The sequence below is a fragment of the Neomonachus schauinslandi genome, chromosome X (genome assembly GCF_002201575.2).
Source record: "Neomonachus schauinslandi chromosome X, ASM220157v2, whole genome shotgun sequence".
Classification (NCBI taxonomy): domain Eukaryota; kingdom Metazoa; phylum Chordata; class Mammalia; order Carnivora; family Phocidae; genus Neomonachus; species Neomonachus schauinslandi.
The window spans coordinates 2895250-2903513 of NC_058419.1; positions in this window are offsets into that span (position 1 = coordinate 2895250).

Sequence of the window (8264 nt, forward strand, 5' to 3'; positions counted from 1 at the left end):
ACCATGAGAGACTATGGACTCTGAGAAACAAACTGAGGGTTTTAGAGGAAAATGGCAAAACTAATGATGTATTGCATGGTGACTAACATAACATAATAAAATTAAATTAAAAACAAACAAACAAACAAAAAAAGAGTTTACAGGAAGGACAGACTGGAGCCCATTTTCTCCCAGAAAAGGAGTTGTATGGATCTGAATGAGAGCAGAGCCACCAGGATGATTAGAAGGGAGAGAGCAACATGGGGGAGGTTTAACTGACACGATTGTTATCTACTTGGAGCGGGGGAGGAAGCAAAGGAAATTGGATTGCTAGAGAAGATTCAGGGTCTTCCCCAGGTGACCAGGGTGGCAGAACAGTAATAGGGAAGGCAGAAGGAAGGGAGAGAGCTTTTAGTCACAGTAATGAGAACCGTCCCTTGCATTTTGTGTTTCACTTTCTAATGTCCCAAGAACCTTCATATTTATTATCTAGGTGTGTGTGCATGTGTGTGTGTGTGTGTGTGTGTGTGTGTGTCTCCCCACTTCTCTATCCTGGGCTCATCATTTCAAATATATCTCTCTACAACTTGATATTCAAGCTGGATATAAACAGAAAAGTTAATATATCAGCTGTATTTTCATAACTAAACCAAGCTACCCATTGATCAGAATAGCCGTGAGCAACCGCTTTGTCACTTGTGAATGATCACATTTAATAACCAATACCAAACTACCATGTGTCATGCTATACATGTGGTTTAAGGGTAACACCAGAGCTGCTGGTCATAAAGTCTGTGTGTTCCTGTCTCACTTGGCCCAAACTGTAACACATGCACAAGGGAAATAAAAAATAGAGCTACCCCCTGACCCTGCAATTGCATTACTGGGTATTTATCCCAAAGACACAGATGTAGTGAAAAGAAGGGCCATATGCACCCCAATGTTCATAGCAGCAATGTCCGCAATAACCAAACTGTGGAAAGAGTCGAGATGCCCTTCAACAGATGAATGGATAAAGAAGATGTGATCCATATATACAATGTTTTTCCTATTAGACCAAGGGAAAAATACCAGTCCCAACAAGTTGTGCAAGATTCTTAGCTAGTTAAGTATCTGGGCTTACAGCAAGAACAAGATGCCTGGGACACTGGGGAAGCAAGCTGGAGGAAGAATTCTCTATAGGGCTAAGCTGGGAGCTAATATGGATGGAGGAGTGAACAGGGGACAACCAGCATTCAGAACAAATAGACAGTAGAGATAGAGGCAGCACAGGGCAGTGATTAGGTCCTGTGCCCTACAGGTGGGACTGGGTTTGAATTTCAGATCCTCCACTAGATACTAGCTGAATGAACAAAACTTATGTGCCATTCTCACCATTACTGATAAATTACTGAAAAATAGTGCAGGCACACCTGGTATCCTTAAGGTCTTGAACAGTACCTAGGAAGTGTCTGACCAGGGAGCAAGAGCCCAGCCCCAGATTTCCATGGCAGAGCTAGGCTCCTATTTCAAGAAGGTGATAATGGACTGGAAAAAAACAGGTTCTAGACACTGGGGAATTGGACCACTGAGGGAGCACCCTAGGCTGGTGGTACTCAGGTCCAGTCTACAAGGGAGGAGAGGCATGGCTGGGGATGGAGATTGAGAGTCCCAGCACATGGGTGCTATTCAAAGCCATGGGACTAGATGCAATCACCCAGGGAGGAAGAAGATGGCATAAGCCTGAGTCATGAGAGAGCAGTCACAGTAGCCAACAGAAAAAAGGAGAATTTCTATTAGGATGGCAGGTTCAACAACATTCTAGTAAGACAAGGATTGAATGATGCCCACTGGGTTTATCAACAAGGAAGTCATTGGCAAGCTTGACACAAGCTGTTGCAGTGGAGCATTTGGGGTGGGGGCCAGTTCACAGAGGGTTGAGGAGTGCAGGAAAGGGTCAGTGAGAGAAGGGAGAATATGAACACAGCTTATCTGAGAAGTCTGGCTGGAAAGCAGGGAGAGCTGTCACTGTCTCCCAGACCAAAAGTGGAGATGGGGCTTAATGAAGAGGCCATGTCTGATTCTTCTCTGAGTCCCTAAGACCTGGACCAAAGCCTTGGAGAATAAGAGAAAGAGGTCCAAGGAAGGAGCTAAAGTGTCTTCTGTGAGGAATGAATATGTGAGGTGAGGATATGAAGTCAGAAAACACAGAGAACTTCTCAAGAAGTTTATAGTGAAGGAGGTCAGAGTGCAGCAGCTAGAGGGAAGCAAATACTTGGGAAATTCTGATTTTTGTGTTTTAAAGATGAATGAGATATGTTTATAAGCTACAAGGAAGAAGTCAATTGAAGGGAAGACAGAGGGGAGGAAGTCCTTAAGGAGGTAGTTGGGTACAATCAGAGTCTAGTGCGCAGAACTGATCTACTAGTGGAGGATAAACACCTCTTCCTCAGAGGAGGGAGGGAGGAAAGGAAAGGAGAAGAAAGAGAGGCTCATTCATTTATTCAACCAACACTTGTTACCAGGCACCAGGCACCAGGCACTGTCTTAGATGCTAAAGAAATGAGAAAAATAAAAATTCCTGCTCTTGTGGAGCACACATTCCAGGGGAGGAGGCTGACCATAAAAAATATATATATAATAGGAAAATTTGTAGCATTTTAGAGGGTAATAAATGGTTTGGAGAAAAATAAGCAGAGTAAGGTAAGTAGGATTAAGAGTGCTGGGGAGAGTGGGTTACAATTTTACATAGGATGGTCAGGGAAGGCATCCCTAAGAAGGTAGCACTGGGCTATGCAAATGTCTGAAAGAAGAGTGTTTTAGTACAAAGGAACAAACAATAAAAATTACCTAAGGGCAGAGCATGTTTGGCATGTTCCAGGAACAGCAAGAAAGCCAGTGCATCTGGAGTAGAGTAAACAAGGAGTTAGTGAGAGATGAGATCAGAGAAATAATGGTGTGGGGCTGGCAAAACATGTAGTGTCCCTGAAAAAAACATTAACTTTTACTCTGCTTAAAAATGGAAGCCATTGGGAGAGTTATGAGGAAAGGAGTGACATAACATGGCATAGAGATGACATTTAAAGCTATGGGACTAGATGAGATGAACATGGGAATGAGTGTAGCTAGAGAAGAGAACCAAGGACAGTAAGAGACTGGGGAGAAGAAAAAGAGCCAGCCAAAAGACTGAGAAATGTGACCAGTGAGGTGAGAGAATAATCAAGAGTGAGGCATCACTGAAGTCAAGAAGGAGGGAGGAATTCAATTGTTAACTGCTGCTGGAAGGTCAGGTGGGATAAGACTAAGACTTGATCATTGTGGTTAGCAATATATAAGTCATTAGTGACCTTGACAAAAGAAGTTTGCATGGTGTGTGCTTTTGGATGGATGGGACATTGGAAATAAGGAGCATAGACAATTCCTTGGGGGAATTTCATTGCAGAGGACAGCAGCCAAATGGGACAATTGTTGGAGAAAGAAGGAGGCTCAAGAAGTTATATGGGAGAAGAGACAGCATGTGTATAAGTTGATGGGATTGCCCAAGTATAGAGTGAAAAGTATGCTACATTGGAGTCAGGGTGAGGGTGATGTCATTAAGTGAGCAAGAGAGGATAAGATGTAATGGTTTGGAAGCAACACTGTAGGTGACAGCCTCACCTGAGACCCTAAGGGACATGGAGTACAGGAGAATAAACCCCTTTAGATGGCCTCCAGAGCTGGTGCCCTATCACAGTGTATTGACTGGATTAATAACTGGGTGTGTGAATGAGAGCCCGGCAGGGAAAGCCATGTCCTCCAGGTGGAGGGGAGCTAGAGTTGGATTTGGATAAAGAGGTGGGAAGGTGGAGGCCTCTGTCTCATAGAGCAAAGTGCTGATGGGCTAGTGGGAGGCTTTGAAGATATAGGGGATGCCAGAGTGGTCAGGGACTGATTAAAATTGCAGAAGCACAGAGCAGTGCAGGGATGGGTGTGCTATATAGAGAGCAATGAACCCAGAGACTTACAGAAACTGGGGTGTGGAATGTGGTGGGTCTTCTTGGAGTTTGAGGGAGATGATTACCTGCACCCCTATCCCGTCCCCTCCAAATTCATAGTAATTTAAAAATAAGATACAGGGGTCGGACAGATTCAGAAGAACAAATAATTCCCCACATCCCTTAATAAAGGGAGCAGAGGCTCCAAATTGGCTTCCGTAAATGCCATCCTATCCCTCACCCCTGCCTCAAATTAAACTTAACTACCTTTCCTGAGGACAGGCAGCTGCAAAAGGCAGATGGCCTTCCTGTGTATCTCAGAAATCTGGCACAGAAGAACCAAGGATCGCTGTATTTTCCTTTTCTCTGTCTTACCTATGAGGTAGGCCACTGCTTCTCCTTAGGGAGGGGTAAGAGAAGTAGCAGAAATGTTTCTCGCACAGCACAGGCAACTGAAATTTCCTGTTATATGGGCAAAGTGAAGACACTAAATAGAGGAGGAATCATTTCATTTATAATCTCCAGGTTTTTATTCCTTTTAACCACTTAAGCTTAATGATTAAGTCTAAGATTAACCATAGGTTGAGCTACGACCCTCATGTTTGTAGCAGGGGTTAGGGAAAATGGGATGTTATATCAAAAAGCCCCTTGGTACAGCGAGTCCTGTTCTCCCTTTCATGAAACATTTCCCCCATTACCAACTTCTGCCCTCTTTGTGTATCTTCCTTCTTTGTGTAGGGAGGGGCTGACATTTTGAACTCCCCTCTCCTTTCTCACAGATGCTGTTCTGAGTGCTGGGGATACAGTGACAAGCCAGACTAAGTCCCTGCCTTCATGAAGCTTACATTCTTATGCAAGAACAGGCATTACTCAAATAAGGAAGTAAATCTGTTAATTTCCAGTACAAAATACCATGGGACCATTAAAAGTGGTAATGTAGCCAAGAATAACTGCAGGATAAGGACAATGGCCTGTCAATCTGGTCAGGGTGCAAAAAATGTCCTGGGTCCTTCTGGACCTTCTGGGTAGCTTGGACACTCAGGGCAATCAGCTCTGAAACCAGTTTTGCCATCTCTAATTCCATTGTGGAGTAAAGGGAGCATGAGGAAGGTAAAATGACAAGGCTATTAATATATGAGAGGCTGCCAAGCCATTATCGTTTATTTCAAGTGGTGGTAAAAGCAGATGACTCATCCTTCGGAGCTGCAGGACTTTGCACCAAACAGTCTGGATGGTCTACTGACTTGCCTATTTTCCCGAGCCCGAAGTTCAAGGGATAGAGCTTCTGAGTGCTAATAGCCCTGAGGAGCTGCATTTCTTCACCCCAGCTCTAGAAAGATTTTCCCAATTGTCAAAGGTCCCAAGGGAACAGATTCTTCAACAATGACTGGGAGCAGGGTGGTTTCCTGGTGGGGATGGAGCTAGGCAGCTAGACGGAAGAGTCTGTATTTTACTTGCCCTCCCTCAGCAGACATACTTCCTTGCCTTGTAGGTTAAGGAGGAAAAGAAGGAGTCTTTTGTTGGAATTCCCAAGAGAGGCTTCTTTTCTCTGGAGCTCTGGGCAAATGCAACCTATTTCATGAAAGACATTTCTCCTCCCAAGGCTTTGGAAAACTGATTGGCAAGTTCATAATGCTTGCTGGGACCAGTTGCCCATCATTTGTAACAGTTGGGAGTGTTGAGCTTGGTTAAGTGCTCTGAGAGGCTCCCTGTATGGAAGCTCTGCCACTGAATCTACAATGTGAAGCAGCCTGTTCTACAAAAGCAATTGGTTCCAACAGACTGGGAGGTGAATTCACCAAGGAAGTATGTAGTTTTAATGTAAAAAGGTCTTTGTAAAGAGCAGGTGTTCTTTCTTTTCTGATGCATCATCAATAATATCACTGGTTGGGCCTCAGTTCCAAAATTATTAGGGCTGGTGCTCTTGTATGAAATAGAAAGGGCTCCATGGTGGGCCAAATAAATTTGAGACTTCCTATTTCTATGGGAAATTTTGACAGGAGAAAAAAATAGAGAATATGTTTTCATCTCTAAGGGCCTAGTATGATGGGCTGTAAAAGGAATCAGGATTTGGAAGGGACTATAAAAGATTTGATGAAGCTGGTACTTCCTCCTGAAATAGGAATCTCTTTTATAGTCTCCCCTCACAAGTGGGCATTCAACCTTAGATTGAACCAAGGATGGGTTGCCCACTACTCACAGGGCATTTTTGTCACTTTTAGACTAGCTGTACAGCAAAATGTCCTTGACATAAGTAAAGAATTACCTAAGTAAAGAATTGCTGAGGGAAGTTAGAAAGGCCAATCAGACTCCTTGCTTTTCAACTCTAAGTTGTCCAGAACAAAACATTTAAACTAGAAATTAGAGAGCCCATCCCTACTACTCTTTTGCCCTTCCCACATAGGCAGGCATGGTTTGAGCTCCCCCTCTATAGGTATGCACTCTTTGACATTCAGGAATCATTTTCACACACACAAAAATAAGTAGGTGACACATTATCCTAATGCTTCTGATACTATATGGACCAAAGATTAGCCAAGAATATAGAGACATCATACTCATCTGGATGTCCCAAAGTTGACAATAAAGCTTCTACCATTTCTTCATGGGCAAGCCCTTAGGACTTTACTCAGAGCCTGTTTACTTAATCTACACTCAGTTCTAAATATCCTGTGGAAATCTGGTTACCCAATATGCTGCAACTTAATAGCACAACTAGAAGGGACCAAAACTTATTCACCTGATAATTCAGACTGTAGCTAGTATTTAGAATTGTCATAATCAATGGAATTAACCATAGAATTTCAGTGTGTTCTTGGGGAAATTACTTTTCTTCTCTGAGCCTGTTTTTATTTTTGTTTGGTTGCTTGATTGATGTGAGAGAGATGATAGCTCCCATGCATACTTTACAGGCCTGTGTTATTGCTTGATTCAGCTATTGTGTTGGAACATTTATAGTACTTTTAGCTGAAAGTAATAAAAACCTGTACTTAGATTGACTCAGAAAACAAAAACATTTATAAAGAGGTCCAGAGGTAATGTGGGCCGTTAAGTTGCTTAATTCAGCTGCTCAACAATGTCTTTGAGGACCATCTTACAAATAACACAGTATAGTTGGCTCTTTTCTTTAGTGGCAGAACTTGAACTAGAACAAGAACTGCACTTAAAGGCATCTGACAATTAACCCAGAGCCCTGTTCAGTGCTCATGCTGTCTTAGAATTTTGGATATTCCATAGTTAGCAGTTGCCTTCTGTGTGAGGCTGTGTTGGGGGAAAAAGTCATTGGAAGTTGAAGAAAGCTATGGCAGGGGAGCTTTTGATGTCAATTGGTTGTAAAGTTCCATAACTCCAAGAAGGATCTAATTCTATGATAAGGTTCAAGGTATATCAGAATAGAAAAGGGTCATGGAGGTTAGAGAGACATGGTCTGTTTAGGATGCTTCTGATTAGGAGTGGTGAGAGCATTGGGTACATAAGGGGATAGGGTGGGGAGTGAAGTTGGCATGTATCTCTAGTGCCAAGATGCTAAGGCTGGGTTATCTATTTTGAGGAACATTGCATGATTTAAGTAGAGGAGTTTGGCATAGTCAGATTTATATTTTTCAAAGACTAGTATGGCTGGGATGGCAAGCATGAATTTGGAAATGTGGAGTATGAGACCAGAGGTAGCTGAATCTCTTAAGATACTATTGCAATATTCCAGGAGAGAAATACTGAGAATCTGACCTAGGTCAAGGCAGAGGGGATAGAGAGAAAGGACTGAGAGTCCTTCAGGTTTTAGTCTCAGCCTGGTTGTTGGTAACAGATTGGATGTAGGTGGTGAAGGAGGGTTCAGCCTATGGGAACTTTCGAGTTTTGGTTGTAGCCTCCTAGTGCCTCAAGTGTCCTTCATTGAGATAGGCTCCATCACAAAGGCAGAATGCCCTTCGATGGAAGATAAAAGTTTTGGTAGTTTGGAATATGTTGACTCTGAGGTATCTGTGGGATGACCAAGTAGAAAGTTCCAGGAAGCAGTTGAATATATCAAGCTGGAGCTTAGGACAGAGGTCTAGGTTAGAGATTGACTTATGAGTACTATGTATGATATTGTATATAGCAACTTATGTTTTAAAAAGCATCTTCATCTTCATGATTTGATTCAATCCTTACCTCAATTCTATGAGGTAGACATTATTTTTCCCTCTTCCCAGCTGAGGCAACTGAGTCCCAGAGAAATTAGATGACTTGCTTAAGATCACACAGCCAGGAAGTAACAGCTGGGGCTAGAATGAGAGTCCCCTAATACGGAATGCCACACATTTCCTACTGTTGTTCAAATAGCAAAGTCAGCTG